Source organism: Salvelinus fontinalis, chromosome 2 (genome assembly GCF_029448725.1).
Source record: "Salvelinus fontinalis isolate EN_2023a chromosome 2, ASM2944872v1, whole genome shotgun sequence".
Lineage (NCBI taxonomy): Eukaryota > Metazoa > Chordata > Actinopteri > Salmoniformes > Salmonidae > Salvelinus > Salvelinus fontinalis.
The window spans coordinates 15007732-15026539 of NC_074666.1; the positions used below are offsets into that span (position 1 = coordinate 15007732).

Below are 18808 nucleotides of genomic sequence, written 5' to 3' on the forward strand. Positions count from 1 at the left end.
TGTTGAGACAATAACTGTGTGTGTGTGTGTGTGTGTGTGTGTGTGTGTGTGTGTGCGTGCGTGCGTGCGTGCGTGCGTGCGTGCGTGTGTGTGTGTGCGTGGAGACTGATCATGTGATTGATTAGTGAGTTTATTGGCCACCCGTTATTCATGGCACGGATCTTCATGATCAGAACACATTCCTCAGGTCTGAGCACATAGAGAGAGCGAGAGAGAGAGAGAGGGGGAGAGGGAGAGAGAGAGAGGGGGAGAGAGAGAGAGAGAGAGAGAGAGAGAGAGAGAGAGAAAGCAAGAGAGCGAGAGGGGGAGAGGGAGAAAGAGGGACAAAGACCCAAGCCACCAGGGGACCTGAGGAAGGGGTGGTATGTGAGGGGTTAAGAGATCAGTCTCTCAGCCTCTCCAACAACAAAATGTCCAGCTGAGTAGCTCGGGACAATGTGCCTGTCATCTTAAATAGAAGGAGAACAAAGAATGGAGTCTTCCAGCATGGAAGATGAGAAGTTAACTATCCACCTATAGCATACCAGTATGCTTACAGTGTTGCTCTTTCTAAGCCACTTTCCACTACGACAAAGACACAGTATTTGCTGGGACAGAGGAAACATTTAGGCTTTGATGTTTTCATTAGTGAGGACATACTTATTCTACACAGGCATGTTGCTAGAGGTTGAAACCAAAGTTGTTCCTACCATACGCCAGTCCTGCTGCTACACAGTCGTCTCTAAAGTGTTGGAAGGCATTGTTCTGGTCTGGCTAAGGTCACCTCTGGTGACCCTTTACTACAGTGACCCAGATAGAAGCTGTGGAGTTGCAAAACACTTCAGGCCTGTGTTCCAAATGGAACCCTATTCTCTATATAGTACACTACTTTTGACCAGATGCCCTATGGGCCACTGGTCCCTATGAGCGCCGGTCAAAAGTAATGTACTACATAGGGAATAGGGTTCCATTTGGAATGCAGGCCAGCTCTCACTGTTACCCAATAAGCCTGCCTGCCATGCTCTGAGGCTTACCACACAAAGAGGGCCTGCTGCTGAGTTCTGTGGTTTCAGTAATGAGCTTGAATCTATCCCAAATGGCAACCTTTTTCCTTCACAGTGGGCTCTGGTCAAATGTAGTACACTATACAGTATAGGGGATAGGATGCCATTTGAGAGACAACCCTCTGTCCTGCCATGAGGTCATGTGAGGAATGGTCTGACTCCGCTATGCCGAGAGGTCAGAGACAATAACAAAAGTGTGTGTGTGTGTGTGTGTGTGTGTGTGTGTGTGTGTGTGTGTGTGTGTGTGTACATGTGTGCGTGTGTGTGTGTCTGTGCACCTGTTGAATGTTTTCCAGCATGTTGTCATGGCTCTTACTCACCATTATCTTCACCCACAGATAAAGAGGATGAGATGGCGTCATCGGAATTACAACCAAGTTACTTCCTGGTTACTTCCTGGTTACTACCTGGTTACTACTGGCTACTACTGGTTACTACCTGGTTACTACCTGGTTATTACTGGTTACTACCTGGTTACTACCTGGTTACTACCTGGTTACTACCTGGTTACTACTGGTTCCTTCCTGGTTACTCTCTGGTTACTACTGGTTTTTGCTGGTTACTACCTGGTTACTACTTGGTTACTACTGGTTACTACTGGTTACATTTAAACTCAGTTTTTCACAATTCCTGGCATTTAATCCTAGTAACAATTCCCTGTCTTATTTGTACATTTTTTACATTTATTTAACCTTTATTTAACCAGTCTTAGGTCAGTTAGGATCACCACTTTATTTTCAGAATGTGAAATGTCAGAATAATAGTAGAGAGAATGATTTATTTCAGCTTTTATTTCTTTCATCACATTCCCAGTGGGTCAGAAGTTTACATACACTCAATTAGGATTTGGTAACATTGCCTTTAAATTGTTGAATTTGGATCAAACGTTTCGGGTAGCCTTCCACAAACTTCCCACAATAAGTTGGGTGAATTTTGGCCCATTCCTCCTGACAGAGCTGGTGTAACTGAGTCAGATTGTAGGCCTCCATGCTCGCACACGCTTTTTCAGTTCTGCCCACACATTTTCTATAGGATTGAGGTCAGGGCTTTGTGATGGCCACTCCAATATCTTTACTTTGTTGTCCTTAAGCCATTTTGCCACAACTTTGGAAGTATGCTTGGGGTCAATGTCCATTTGGAAGACCCATTTGCGACCAAGCTTAACTTCCTGACTGATGTCTTGAAATGTTGCTTCAATATATCCACATAATTTTCCATCCACATAATTTTCCGTCCTCATGATGCCATCTATTTTGTGAAGTGCACCAGCACCTCCTGCAGCAAAGCACCCCCACAACATGATGCTGCCACCCCTGTGCTTCACGGTTGGGATGGTGTTCTTCGGCTTGCAAGCCTCCCCCGTTTTCCTCCAAACACAACGATGGTCATTATGGCCAAATAGTTATATTTTTGTTTCATCAGACCAGAGGACATTTCTCCAAAAAGTACGATCTTTGTCCCCATGTGAAGTTGCAAACCGTAGTCTGGCTTTTTTTATGACGGTTTTGGAGCAGTGGCTTCTTCCTTGCTGAGCGGCCTTTCAGGTTATGTCGATATAGGACTCGTTTTACTGTGGATATAGATACTTTTGTATATGTTTCCTCCAGCATCTTTACAAGGTCCTTTGCTGTTCTGGGATTGATTTGCACTTTTCGCACCAAAGTACGCTCATCTCTAGGAGACAGAACGCGTCTCCTTCCTGAGCAGTATGACGGCTGCGTGGTCCCATGGTGTTTATACTTGCGTACTATTGTTTGTACAGATGAATGTGGTACCTTCAGGGGTTTGGAAATTGCTCAAAATGATGAACCAGACTTGTAGAGGTCTACCACTTTTTTCTGAGGTCTTGGCTGATTTCTTTTGGTTTTCCCATAATGTCAAGCAAAGAGGCACTGAGTTTGAAGGTAGGCCTTGAAATACATCCACAGGTACACCTCCAATTGAATCAAATGATGTCAATTAGCCTATCAGAAGCTTCTAAATTATTTTGTGGAATTTTCCAAGGTGTTTAATAACACAGTCAACTTAGTGTATGTAAACTTCTGACCCACTGGAATTGTGATACCGTGAATTATAAGTGAAATAATCTGTCTGTAAACAATTGTTGGAAAAATTACTTGTGTCATGCACAAAGTAGATGTCCTAACCGACTTGCCAAAACTATAGTTTCAAGAAATGTGTAGAGTGGTTGAAAAACGAGTTTTAATGACTCCAACCTAAGTGTATGTAAACATCTGACTTAAACTGTGTATATATATATATATATATATATATGTCTATATATCTATCTATATCTATATATTTAAATCTACAGTATCGATATCTAACTATCTACGGTATCTATATATCTATCTGTGTACACTGTGTACTACTCCCAGTTTGCTCTGTTCTGTGAAGGCAGTAGTACACAGCGTTGTACCAGATCTTCAGTTTCTTGGCAATTTCTCACATGGAATAGCCTTCATTTCTCAGAACAAGAATAGACTGATGAGTTTCAGAAGAAAGTTATTTGTTTCTGGCCATTTTGAGCCTGTAATCAAACCCACAAATGCTGATGCTCCAGATACTCAACTAGTCTAAAAAAGGCCAGTTTTATTGCTTCTTTAATCAGGACAACAGTTTTCAGCAGTGCTAACATAATTGCATAAGGGTTTCTAATGATCAATTAGCCTTTTAAAATGATAAACTTGAATTAACTAACACAACGTGCCATTGGAGCACAGGAGTGATGGTTGCTGATAATGGGCCTCTGTACGCCTATGTAGATATTCCATAAAAAATCTGCCGTTTCCAGCTACAGTCATTTACAACATTAACAATGTCTACACTGTATTTCTGATCAATTTGATGTTATTTTAATGGACAAAAAATGTGCTTTTCTTTCAAAAACAAGGACATTTCTAAGTGACCCCAAACTTTTGAACGGTAGTGTATATATATCTATATCTCTATCTATATCTCAATCTCTATATAATGGGTGGCAGGTAGCCCAGTGGTTAGACCGTCTGAACTAGTAACCGAAAGGTTGTAAGATCGAATCCCCGAGCTGACAAGGTAAAAATCTGTCGTTCTGCCCCTGAACGAAGAAGTTAACCCGCTGTTCCTAGGCTGTCTTTGAAAATAATAATTTGTTCTTAACTGACTTGCCTATTTAAATACAAAGGTAAAAAAAAGATATCTGTAACGGGCGTCTAGTTCTTCCTCCTCGGACGAGGAAAGAAGGATCGGAGGACCAAAATGCAGCGGGTTGTGAATACATAATGAATTTATTGAAAGACGAAGACGAACACGAAAAACACTTGGAAAATTACAAAACAACAAAACGACGTAGACTGACCTAAAACATGAGAACTTACATATAACATGAAGAACGTACAGACTACAACTAACGAATGAACAAACCGAAACAGTCCCGTGTGGTGCATAGACACAGACACGGAAGACAATCACCCACAAACAAACAGTGTGAACAGCCAACCTATATATGGTTCTCAATCAGAGGAAAACGTCAAACACCTGTCCCTGATTGAGAACCATATAAGGCTAATTACAAGTGACCTAAACATAGAAACACAAAACATAGAATGCCCAACCCAACAAAACTAAACTAAAGACAAACAAAAATAACATAAAACAGGTCAGGAACGTGACAATATCTAACAAGAGAATGATTAATCACTCAGTGCTAACTTATTGTACGTTGACATAAGGTTGTGAATGGGAACGATGCACTCCTTGGACAAATCCATGGCAACAAAAACACATTGACTTGAAGAACAAAGTCTAGTAACAGAATAACTGTTTGTGCCGTCATTTTCTTACTAAACTTTGCATGTCCACTCTTCTTCAAGTCAATGTGTCTTTATAACATTTTCGGTGTAACTAGTTAAAACTAGTCATTGTGCATAGAGTTGTACGGTTTGTTTAACTTTGGCGATAATTGTTTTTTGGTTTGACAGACATTTGAAAGTGAGAGATATGAGTCATTGTCATTCTGTTACCATGGAATTGCCCGCTTCACTTTATGGCCACATTAACCCTGATGCGAGGAATGTCACTTTAATGACAGACAACTCATTCAAATCAAGTTGACTCATGGTCTTTCATCAGTTCAAACCCATGTTAGGTAATACATATCCAACAAATGGGACAAGGGGGCCACACAGTTACAAGATACACTGCTTGCATTCCAAATGGCACCATATTCCCTTTATAGTGCACTATAGTGCATTAACAGGGCTCTGGTCAAAAGTAGTGTACTATATAGGGAATAGGGTGCCATAGGGCTCTGGTCAAAAGTAGTAAACTATGTAGGGAATAGGGTGCCATAGGGCCCTGGTCAAAAGTAGTGAACTATGTAGGGAATAGGGTGCCATTTGAGAAACAGTATTGCCATACTGTCTTCTGAGCAGACCGAGACAGTAGTGTTTAGTCTTCTCAGGGTTACATGTTCTCTCATGGCTCCCTATACAAACGCTTTAGCTCGTAACTATATAAATATTGATACCTAGAATAATTGCCAGGCAGGCAAACAAAGGTCCTTCACTCACTATCCTGCTGTGAGACACACAAGCGCACACACACACATACACAGAGACACACACAGACAAACACACACACACACACACACAATCCTGATGTGACTGACCCGGTCCAAAAATAGAACACACAAATCAGGACTTATATTTCATGACAGTATCTTACAAAATATAGATGTTGAAACAACTGATCTTTATTTAGCCTAGTTTTAGTATTTGTTTAATTAGGTTACTTATTAAAGGGGGTTCATCCCAAATGGCACGCTATTCCCTACATAGTGCACTACTTTTGACCAGGGTCCTATGGCACCCTATTCCCTACATAGTTCACTACTTTTGACCAGGGCTCCATAGGGAATAGGGTGTCATTTGGGAAATATCCCAAGCAGTGGTGGAAAAAGTTTTTACTCATACTTAAGTAAAAGTAAAGATACTTTAATAGAAAATGACTCAAGTGAAAGTCACCCAGTAAAATTCTACTTGAGTAAAAGTGTAAAAGTATTTGGTTTAAAATTTACTTAAGTATCAAAAGTAAAAGTATAAATCATTTCAAATTCCTTATATTAAGTGCGTGAATTTGACTATTTTCTGTCCTGCTAAGCATTCAAAATGTAACGAATACTTTTGGGTGTCAAGGAAAATGTATGGAGTAAAAAGTACAATATTTTCTTTAGGAATGTAGTGAAGTAAAAGTAGTAAAAAAAATATAAATAGTAAAGTAAAGTACAGATACCTCAAAAAATTACTTAAGTAGTACTTTCAAGTATTTTCACTTAAGTACTTTACACCACTGATCCCAAGTCTGTTCTACTAGTGTGTTTATGGAAAGACAGATGCACCTAGGATGGCATGTCATGATGTCAGGGTGGCACAACCGTTACCAGTAAGTCACATCTGGCTTATTTCATGCTTGTCTCGCCATTGGCTGACTCCTAAGTTCTAGAACCTTTGTCTGTGGCCTCATTGGCTGACTCCTGAGATCCAGAACCCTGGGGAGCACTACTTCATCACCACTCCAGATAATGTGGGTTATGGGTCGGTTTGTTTGAGCAACTTGGCCTAGGTCGTTGAAAGAGCTTGTGGAACAAGGGGTGAGAGGTCAGGTTACTTTGAGTGGAAGCATGTCAGGCCACCGGACTGTATTCTGGACTGTATTATCTGACTGTATTCTGGACTGTATTAGCTGACTGTATTCTGGACTGTATTCTGGACTGTATTAGCTGACTGTATTCTGGACTGTATTATCTGACTGTATTCTGGACTGTATTATCTGACTGTATTCTGGACTGTATTAGCTGACTGTATTCTGGACTGTATTAGCTGATTGTATTCTGGACTGTATTATCTGACTGTATTCTGGACTGTATTATCTGACTGTATTCTGGACTGTATTAACTGACTGTATTCTGGACTGTATTAGCTGACTGTATTCTGGACTGTATTCTGGACTGTATTAGCTGACTGTATTCTGGACTGTATTAGCTGACTGTATTCTGGACTGTATTATCTGACTGTATTCTGGACTGTATTAGCTGATTGTATTCTGGACTGTATTAGCTGACTGTATTCTGGACTGTATTATCTGACTGTATTCTGGACTGTATTCTGGACTGTATTAGCTGACTGTATTCTGGACTGTATTAGCTGATTATGTCACAATGTGGCTCTGCTCAGTTGGCATGAGGCAATCCTTATGGTCAATCTAAAAGGTCAATCTCAAAGGTGACCTTTGACATTCTTAAGGTCAATGTCTCATGCCAGACTCGTGTGACATATTTCTTGACACGGCACTAGCAACACCAAGGTCGGCACTAGCAACACCAAGGTCGGCACTAGGAACACCAAGGTCGGCACATGCAACACCAAGGTCGGCACTTGCAACACCAAGTTCGGCACTAGCAACACCAAGGTCGGCACTAGCAACACCAAGGTCGGCACTAGGAACACCAAGGTCGGCACTAGCAACACCAAGGTCGGCACTAGCAACACCAAGGTCGGCACTAGGAACACCAAGGTCGGCACTAGCAACACCAAGGTCGGCACTAGCAACACCAAGGTCGGCACTTGCAACACCAAGGTCGGCACTAGGAACATCAAGGTCGGCACTTGCAACACCAAGGTCGGCACTAGGAACACCAAGTTCGGCACTAGCAACACCAAGTTCGGCACTAGTAACACCAAGGTCTCGCAATGCTAGCTTAGGAAAATGTTTTTCCCCACACTATAGGTTTATAGTTGAGGAGATTTTCAAATATTTTGACAGAAAGCACAAGCTGATAAGGGTTAATTACAGAAGGACTAATTACCCGTTAGGGAAACAGCAAGAGAAAGTTGTTGTTTCTGAGATCTTTGCAACCACAAACCATTTAATCACATGTCCAGTGGGAGTATACCAAACACAGATTACCCATTATGCACTCAAAGATAGACCAAGCACCGCTCAGGTAATACCTCCCATCCGTTCTAAGCTTTATCGCCGTACTGTTGTCTATACTGCCATGGAGTGTTATCAGTTGTAGTCAGTGTCAGAAGTTTACATACACTAAGTTGACTGTGCCTCTAAATAGCTTAGATTATTCCAGAAAATGATGTCATGGCTTTAGAAGCTTCTGATAGGCTAATTGACATCGTTTGAGTCAATTGGAGGTGTACCTGTGGATGTATTTCAAGGCCTACCTTCAAACTCAGTGCCTCTTTGCTTGACATCATGGGAGAATCAAAAGAAATAAGCCAAGACCTCAGATTTTTTTTTTGTAAACCTCCACAAGTCTGGTTCATCCCTGGGAGCATTTTCCAAACGCCTGAAGGTATCACGTTCATCTGTACAAACAATAGTATAGTATAAACACCATGGAACCACGCAGCCGTCATACCGCTCAGGAAGGAAACGCGTTCTGTCTCCTAGAGATTAACTTACTTTGGTGCGAAAAGTGCAAATCAATCCCAGAACATGAAAGGACCTTGTAAAGATGCTGGAGGAAACATATACAAAAGTATCTATATCCACAGTAAAACAAGTCCTATATCAACATAACCCGAAAGGCCGCTCAACAAGGAAGAAGCCACTGCTCCAAAACCGCCATAAAAAAGCCAGACTACGGTTTGCAACTGCACATGGGGACAAAGATCGTACTTTTTGGAGAAATGTCCTCTGGTCTGATGAAACAAAAATAGAACTGTTTGGCCATAATGACCATCGTTATGTTTAGAGGAAAACGGGGGAGGCTTGCAAGCCAAAGAACCCCATCCCAACTGTGAAGCACTGGGGTAGCAGCATCATGTTGTGGGGGTGCTTTGCTGCAGGAGGTACTGGTGCACTTCACAAAATAGATGGCATCATGAGGACGGAATATTATGTGGATATATTAAAGAAACATCTCAAGACATCAGTCAGGAAGTTAAAGCTTGGTCGCAAATGGGTCTTCCAAATGGACTTTGACCCAAAGCATACTTCCAAAGTTGTGGCAAAATGGCTTAAGGACAATAAAGTCAATGTATTGGAGTGGCCATCCCAAAGCCCTGACCTCAATCCTATAGAAAATGTGTGGGCAAAACTGAAAAAGCGTGTGCAAGCAAGGAGGCCTACAAACCTGACTCAAGTTACACCAGCTCTGTCAGGAGGAATAGGCCAAAATTCACCCAACTTATTGTGGGAAGCTTGTGGAAGGCTACCCAAAACGTTTGACCCAGGTTAAACAATTTAAAGGCAATGCTACCAAATCCTAATTGAGTGTATGTAAACTTCTGACCCACTGGGAATGCGATGTAAGAAATAAAAGCTGAAATACATAATTATCTCTACTATTATTCTGACATTTCACGTTCTTAAAATAAAGTGGTGATCCTAACTGACCTAAGACAATGAATTTTTTACTAGGATTAAATGTCAGGAATTGTGAAAAACTGAGTTTAAATGTATTTGGCTAAGGTGTATGTAAACTTCTGCCTTCAACTGTATATCAATATCAACCATCAGACAGGGCCAGCATCTGCATATTGAACGTAGATTGTTTGAGATGGACACTCCATGTGACTTAAAAAATCGTAAAGGACTTGGGTTGATGTATCTGAATATTAGGAGCGTACTTCCTAAACTGGACTACAAGAGCTAGGCTATGCAGAGGAATCTGGACATTCTGCACTCTGATATTGAGGGTTATAATGTATTCAGAGCTGATAAACAAGGTCGAGGTGGTGGAGTTAACAGATTAGTCCTCTTAGACAGCTAACAGCTTAGTACTGCTGGATAGCTAACAGATTAGTCCTCCTGGACAGCTAACAAATTACTCCTGTTGGACAGCTAACAGCTTAGTCCTTCCTGCTGGACAGCTAACAACTTAGTCCTACTGGACAGCTAACAGCTTAGTCCTGCTGGACAGCTAACAGCTTAGTCCTCCTGGACAGCTAACAAATTAGTCCTGCTGGACAGCTAACAGCTTAGTCCTGCTGGACAGCTAACAGCTTAGTCCTGCTGGACAGCTAACAGCTTAGTCCTACTGGACAGCTAACAGCTTAGTCCTGCTGGACAGCTAACAGCTTAGTCCTGCTGGACAGCTAACAGCTTAGTCCCTCTGGACAGCTAACAGCTTAGTCCCTCTGGACAGCTAACAGCTTAGTCCTGCTGGACAGCTAACAGCTTAGTCCTGCTGGACAGCTAACAGCTTAGTCCTGCTGGACAGCTAACAGCTTAGTCATGCTGGACAGCTAACAGCTTAGTCCCTCTGGACGGCTAACAGCTTAGTCCCTCTGGACAGCTAACAGCTTAGTCCCTCTGGACAGCTAACAGCTTAGTCCCTCTGGACAGCTAACAGTTTAGTCATACTGGACAGCTAACAGTTTAGTCCCTCTGGACAGCTAACAGTTTAGTCATACTGGACAGCTAACAGTTTAGTCATACTGGACAGCTAACAGTTTAGTCATACTGGACAGCTAACAGCTTAGTCCCTCTGGACAGCTAACAGCTTAGTCATACTGGACAGCTAACAGCTTAGTCCCTCTGGACAGCTAACAGCTTAGTCCCTCTGGACAGCTAACAGCTTAGTCCCTCTGGACAGCTAACAGTTTAGTCATACTGGACAGCTAACAGTTTAGTCATGCTGGACAGCTAACAGCTTAGTCCCTCTGGACAGCTAACAGCTTAGTCCCTCTGGACAGCTAACAGCTTAGTCATACTGGACAGCTAACAGTTTAGTCCCTCTGGACAGCTAACAGCTTAGTCCCTCTGGACAGCTAACAGTTTAGTCATACTAGACAGCTAACAGCTTAGTCATACTAGACAGCTAACAGTTTAGTCATACTAGACAGCTAACAGCTTAGTCCCTCTGGACAGCTAACAGTTTAGTCATACTAGACAGCTAACAGTTTAGTCATACTAGACAGCTAACAGTTTAGTCATACTAGACAGCTAACAGCTTAGTCCCTCTGGACAGCTAATAGCTTAGTCATACTAGACAGCTAACAGTTTAGTCATACTAGACAGCTAACAGTTTAGTCATACTAGACAGCTAAAAGCTTAGTCCCTCTGGACAGCTAACAGCTTAGTCATACTAGACAGCTAACAGTTTAGTCATACTAGACAGCTAACAGTTTAGTCATACTAGACAGCTAACAGTTTAGTCATACTAGACAGCTAACAGTTTAGTCATACTGGACAGCTAACAGCTTAGTCCCTCTGGACAGCTAACAGCTTAGTCCCTCTGGACAGCTAACAGTTTAGTCATACTGGACAGCTAACAGTTTAGTCCCTCTGGACAGCTAACAGCTTAGTCATACTGGACAGCTAACAGCTTAGTCATACTGGACAGCTAACAGCTTAGTCCCTCTGGACAGCTAACAGTTTAGTCATACTGGACAGCTAACAGTTTAGTCATACTGGACAGCTAACAGTTTAGTCCCTCTGGACAGCTAACAGTTTAGTCCCTCTGGACAGCTAACAGTTTAGTCATACTGGACAGCTAACAGTTTAGTCATACTGGACAGCTAACAGCTTAGTCCCTCTGGAGAGCTAACAGCTTAGTCCCTCTGGACAGCTAACAGCTTAGTCCCTCTGGACAGCTAACAGTTTAGTCATACTGGACAGCTAACAGTTTAGTCATACTGGACAGCTAACAGCTTAGTCCCTCTGGACAGCTAACAGCTTAGTCCCTCTGGACAGCTAACAGCTTAGTCCCTCTGGACAGCTAACAGTTTAGTCATACTGGACAGCTAACAGCCTAGTCCCTCTGGACAGCTAACAGTTTAGTCATACTGGACAGCTAACAGTTTAGTCATACTGGACAGCTAACAGTTTAGTCATACTGGACAGCTAACAGCTTAGTCCCTCTGGACAGCTAACAGCTTAGTCATACTGGACAGCTAACAGCTTAGTCCCTCTGGACAGCTAACAGCTTAGTCCCTCTGGACAGCTAACAGCTTAGTCCCTCTGGACAGCTAACAGTTTAGTCATACTGGACAGCTAACAGTTTAGTCATGCTGGACAGCTAACAGCTTAGTCCCTCTGGACAGCTAACAGCTTAGTCCCTCTGGACAGCTAACAGCTTAGTCATACTGGACAGCTAACAGTTTAGTCCCTCTGGACAGCTAACAGCTTAGTCCCTCTGGACAGCTAACAGTTTAGTCATACTAGACAGCTAACAGCTTAGTCATACTAGACAGCTAACAGTTTAGTCATACTAGACAGCTAACAGCTTAGTCCCTCTGGACAGCTAACAGTTTAGTCATACTAGACAGCTAACAGTTTAGTCATACTAGACAGCTAACAGTTTAGTCATACTAGACAGCTAACAGCTTAGTCCCTCTGGACAGCTAATAGCTTAGTCATACTAGACAGCTAACAGTTTAGTCATACTAGACAGCTAACAGTTTAGTCATACTAGACAGCTAAAAGCTTAGTCCCTCTTGACAGCTAACAGCTTAGTCATACTAGACAGCTAACAGTTTAGTCATACTAGACAGCTAACAGTTTAGTCATACTAGACAGCTAACAGTTTAGTCATACTAGACAGCTAACAGTTTAGTCATACTGGACAGCTAACAGCTTAGTCCCTCTGGACAGCTAACAGCTTAGTCCCTCTGGACAGCTAACAGTTTAGTCATACTGGACAGCTAACAGTTTAGTCCCTCTGGACAGCTAACAGCTTAGTCATACTGGACAGCTAACAGCTTAGTCATACTGGACAGCTAACAGCTTAGTCCCTCTGGACAGCTAACAGTTTAGTCATACTGGACAGCTAACAGTTTAGTCATACTGGACAGCTAACAGTTTAGTCCCTCTGGACAGCTAACAGTTTAGTCCCTCTGGACAGCTAACAGTTTAGTCATACTGGACAGCTAACAGTTTAGTCATACTGGACAGCTAACAGCTTAGTCCCTCTGGAGAGCTAACAGCTTAGTCCCTCTGGACAGCTAACAGCTTAGTCCCTCTGGACAGCTAACAGTTTAGTCATACTGGACAGCTAACAGTTTAGTCATACTGGACAGCTAACAGCTTAGTCCCTCTGGACAGCTAACAGCTTAGTCCCTCTGGACAGCTAACAGCTTAGTCCCTCTGGACAGCTAACAGTTTAGTCATACTGGACAGCTAACAGCCTAGTCCCTCTGGACAGCTAACAGTTTAGTCATACTGGACAGCTAACAGTTTAGTCATACTGGACAGCTAACAGTTTAGTCATACTGGACAGCTAACAGTTTAGTCCCTCTGGACAGCTAACAGCTTAGTCCCTCTGGACAGCTAACAGTTTAGTCATACTGGACAGCTAACAGTTTAGTCATACTGGACAGCTAACAGTTTAGTCATACTGGACAGCTAACAGCTTAGTCATACTGGACAGCTAACAGTTTAGTCCCTCTGGACAGCTAACAGTTTAGTCCCTCTGGACAGCTAACAGTTTAGTCATACTGGACAGCTAACAGTTTAGTCATACTGGACAGCTAACAGCTTAGTCATACTGGACAGCTAACAGTTTAGTCATACTGGACAGCTAACAGCTTAGTCCCTCTGGACAGCTAACAGCTTAGTCCCTCTGGACAGCTAACAGCTTAGTCCTGCTGGACAGCTAACAGTTTAGTCATACTGGACAGCTAACAGTTTAGTCCTGCTGGACAGCTAACAGTTTAGTCCCTCTGGACAGCTAACAGTTTAGTCATACTGGACAGCTAACAGTTTAGTCCTGCTGGACAGCTAACAGTTTAGTCCCTCTGGACAGCTAACAGCTTAGTCATACTGGACAGCTAACAGTTTAGTCCTGCTGGACAGCTAACAGTTTAGTCCCTCTGGACAGCTAACAGTTTAGTCATACTGGACAGCTAACAGTTTAGTCCTGCCGGACAGCTAACAGTTTAGTCCCTCTGGACAGCTAACAGTTTAGTCCTGCTGGACAGCTAACAGCTTAGTCCCTCTGGACAGCTAACAGTTTAGTCATACTGGACAGCTAACAGCTTAGTCCCTCTGGACAGCTAACAGCTTAGTCCTGCTGGACAGCTAGCAGTTTAGTCATACTGGACAGCTAACAGCTTAGTCCCTCTGGACAGCTAACAGCTTAGTCCCTCTGGACAGCCAACAGTTTAGTCATACTGGACAGCTAACAGTTTAGTCCTGCTGGACAGCTAACAGCTTAGTCCTACTGGACAGCTAACAGTTTAGTCATACTGGACAGCTAACAGTTTAGTCCCTCTGGACAGCTAACAGTTTAGTCCCTCTGGACAGCTAACAGCTTAGTCCCTCTGGACAGCTAACAGTTTAGTCATACTGGACAGCTAACAGTTTAGTCATACTGGACAGCTAACAGCTTAGTCATACTGGACAGCTAACAGCTTAGTCCCTCTGGACAGCTAACAGTTTAGTCATACTGTACAGCTAAGAACTTAGTCCTACTGGACAGCTAACGGTATTTAATCCTTTAATACAGTATATTCTATTCATATTGTGTTAAATTATCAGGATCTCTCCCCCTCTCTGCCTTTCTTTCTCACTTTTTCTCGATATATGGAAGGCACAGTACTAGACAGTTTGCATGGGATGAAATTCCATTCGGTGGGAACTGTGACAATGTGAATTGTTATACACTGCATGTGACCAGAACCACAACCTTGAGTGTGATCTCAATGTGAGAAAGGCAACAAAGTAGTAATGTTATGATGCAGGTTAGAACCGTGCCATGAAGATAGAACACCACTGTAAACGGAATCTCACGGGATTCTCACACCAACAAACACTGTCAAAGATTATCTGGTTGATTCAACTAAGTATTATTTAGTAATGGGTGCCACAGGCATTTTTTTTGTTTTAAATGTTTAGTTGGTACAAATTTAGCTCCAACTTGAGAAAATGTAGTTAAAAATGTTGTGAGTAGCACCCACACACTGCTTTTAACATACAATATTTTAAAACTACATACACAAGATAACCAAAAGTGTGTGGATACCTGCTCGTCGAACATCTCATTCCAAAATCATGGGCATTAATATGGAGTTGGTCCCCCCTCTGCTGCTATAACAGCCTCAACTCTTCTGGGAAGGCTTTCCACTAGATGTTGGAACATTGCTGCGGGAACTTGCTTACATTCAGCCACGAGCATAAAGTGAGGTCGGGCACTGATGTTGGGCGATTAGGCCTGGCTCGCAGTCGGTGTTCCAATTCATCCTAAAGGTGTTCAATGGGGTTGAGGTCAGGGCTCTGTGCAGGCCAGTCAAGTTCTTCCACATCGATCTCGACAAACCATTTCTGTATGGACCTCGCTTTGTGCACGAGGGAATTGTCATGCTGAAACAGGAAAGGGCCTTCCCCAAAATGTTGCCACAAAGTTGGAATCATCTAGAATGTAATTGTCATGCTGTAGCGTTAAGATTTCCCTTCACTGGAACTAAGGGGCCTAGCCCGAACCACGAAAAACAGCCCCAGACCATTATTCCTCCTCCACCAAACTTTACAGTTGCCACTATGGATTGGGGCAGGTAGCGTTCTCCTAAAAATGTTAAGTTCAGGTAACACTGACCAAAAAGTTGAGTAAACTAAAAAAGGCTGTGGAACCAGTTACTAAATAATTATTAGTTGAATCAACTAGATATATTTTACAGTGAACAGAGATGCCCTGAAGATAGAACGTTACTGGAAACAGAATTTCATGGGCTTCTAACACCAACAAACAGAGATGCCCTGAAGATAGAACGTTACTGGAAACAGAATTTCATGGGCTTCTAACACCAACAAACAGAGATGCCCTGAAGATAGAACGTCACTGGAAACAGAATTTCATGGGCTTCTAACACCAACAAACAGAGATGCCCTGAAGATAGAACGTTACTGGAAACAGAATTTCATGGGCTTCTAACACCAACAAACAGAGATGCCCTGAAGATAGAACGTTACTGGAAACAGAATTTCATGGGCTTCTAACACCAACAAACAGAGATGCCCTGAAGATAGAAGGTTACCGTGTTTATCTTACTGTGATGATGACAGTTGTTTATGAAGGTACTCTGTACAGTAAACAACTAAATGGTTTATGCTAAACCTTTCTGTACCATATATACAGTACAGTATATTTCAATAGATTAGGTGTGCAGAGATTAGTGGAATATGTTACAATTTAACCTCTGAATTCCATTATTTATTAAACCCGTCCTACACTCCAGTTTTCACCCAAAGATTTTCCAGGAATCTTTCCTCACTTGCTTACTAACCGTTACAAATCACTTGTCACATCCAGATGGTTTGGCACTTAAAGGAGTGAGAAGGACATTGTGTATGTGAGTAAAGCACATACGGTTATACTCATATGTATTTATGTAGAGTTAAATGCTATATTTGACCTTGTACATCCACTGTTTTACATCTGTGACTGACTTAACTGTAACCAGGCCAAGAAATCCTCTACACCAGGGGTTGGCAGTATGTGGGCGCGTGGGCCAAAACTGCCCCGCGAGTGATTGTTTTTGCCCCCTACCCCAAAGTTTGTAATCTATTTTTTATTTTTTTATTCGAGTTTTTGGTCAAAAAAGTATAAAATCACTAGGGATTCAGCAAAAAAAATCTAAAAAAATTAGGAAACCAATTGTCCGGGTTTGGCTGTCATTGTAAATAAGAATTTGCTTTTAACTGACATGTCCAGTTAAATAAATACAAATGAAATAAAAACTATTCCCACAAATAAAAAAAGAGCTGCGATCGTGTCTCAATGTAATCAAGGTCTGAAATGATTGGTTTTTTCAAATACAATCTAAATTGTGGTCAATTTGCAGTGTACAAATTATTACAATTATTTTCCAGCCCCCCGGACTATTTGTTCCAGCAAAAAACACGGCCCGTGGCTGAATCTAGTTGCCAACCCCCACACCCCATTCCCCAAATGCAAAACAAGGCATCTGAAGCCAAATGGAGAGGATTTGAAAACATCAGTCACACTATGCATGCTCTAGGTTCTGTCCCAAATGGAGCCATATTCCCTATATAGTGCACTACTTTTGACCACAGCTGGGCTCTGGTCAAAAGTAGTGCACTATAGTATATAGGAAATAGGCTTCCATTTGAGATGCACCCATACTTCCATGAACCTAGCTTCAGTAACACTGTGCATCCTGTCCTTCCTGCCATTGAACTCTAAGGCTGTGTAGCATCTTGATTAAATCAACAGCTTAGCTTAAACTAAGGTATCATTGTACGCTGATGATTCATGTTTTCTTTTAAAACCCACAATTAGAGTCTCTCCACGGCCTCATAGAGGATCTAGATACCTTTGCTATCCTCTCTGGATTAAAACCAAATGATGATAAATGTACCATATTACGTATTGGATCCATAAAACATTCACATTTTACATTGCCATGTAGTTTACCAATGAAATGGTCTGACGGAGATGTGGACATACTCGGTATATAAATCCCAAAAGAAAGAAATGATCTCACTCCAATAAACTTTTATATAAAGTTAGCAAAAATAGATAAGATCTTGCTACCATGGAAAGGAAAATACCTGTCTATTTGTGGAAAAATCACCCACTGCCTCCCTCTGCCTCCCACTGCCTCCCACTGCCTCCCTCTGCCTCCCTCTGCCTCCCTCTACCTCCCACTGCCTCCCACTGCCTCCCTCTGCCTCCCACTGCCTTCCTCTGCCTAAAAGTAATTTGTTTGGGCGGTGGCCTGGCTTTGGGTTGGAGCACCAGAGGGTTGTCTGCATGGGCTAAGGCACGGTTAGTTATTCTTAGCTGTGGAATCCATCCTCTGCAAACAACTGCAAGGAACCTCCTCTGACACATGGGGAAAGTTGTATGAACAGATTTAAACAAAATCACCTTAGAATCATAAATATTTGGAACACAGCACTGTCCACTCTCATTCTCTACATCCCGTACTAAAAACTGTACAATGGTTTTAATCAAAGGCCTTACTGTAACCGTATTCTAAGTTATATGAAATGCTGTCATTGTATAGTTCTTCAACTACAAGAGTTTGAATTCCCTACATAGTGTACTACTTTTAAACAGGACCCCATAGGGCTCTGGTCTAAAGTAGTGCACTATATAGGGAATAGGGTTCCATTTGGGGATGCACAGAGGAGATGTGGAGATGCCGCATCTTTCTTATCCAGCTCAGGAAAACGCTTCTGACTGAGGTTCTTCAATGAGAGCATTGAAAATGCATATCCGTGGCATTTGTCACACCCTGATCTGTTTCACCTGTCTTTGTGACGGTCTCCACCCCCACTCTAGGTGTCGCCCATCTTCCCCATTATCCCCTGTGTATTTATTCATGTGTTCTCTGTTTGTCTGTTGCCAGTTAGATTTGTTTCGTCAAGACTACCAGCGTTTTTCCCTCTGTTCCTGTCTCTCGATTGTTCCTGTTTTCCCGGTGTTGACCGTTTCTGCTCTGACCCTGAGCCTGCCTGCCGTCCTGTACCTTTGCCCCACCTATCTGCATTACTGACCCCTGCCTGCCCTTGACCTGTCTTTTGCCCCTGTTGGACTAATAAACTGTTAATACTTTGACATTGTCTGCATCTGGGTCTTGAAACGTGATAGCATTGAACAGTAGCACCAATCACAACAACAACAATAACAACAAAGTGATAATATATCATGTAATCTTATAGTGGTTTACAATGTTTATCATATCAATAGGGACTGAATGCTATTGTAAACAAAGGACACAAATCTGTATTATTGAATTAGATAAGTCAATGTTTTGCTTGTTAAGCTTCCTGGATAGTTTAATTAGACAAGTCAATGTTTTGCT

At 42.3% G+C, this 18808-nt stretch overlaps 1 protein-coding gene across 3 annotated transcripts in view; it reads right to left on the reverse strand.

The window, feature by feature from the left end:
- Positions 1–18808, reverse strand: part of LOC129812821 (lysosome membrane protein 2-like) — a 58644-nt gene that overhangs the window by 38620 nt on the left and 1216 nt on the right. The gene's annotated exons all lie outside the window — the stretch shown is intronic.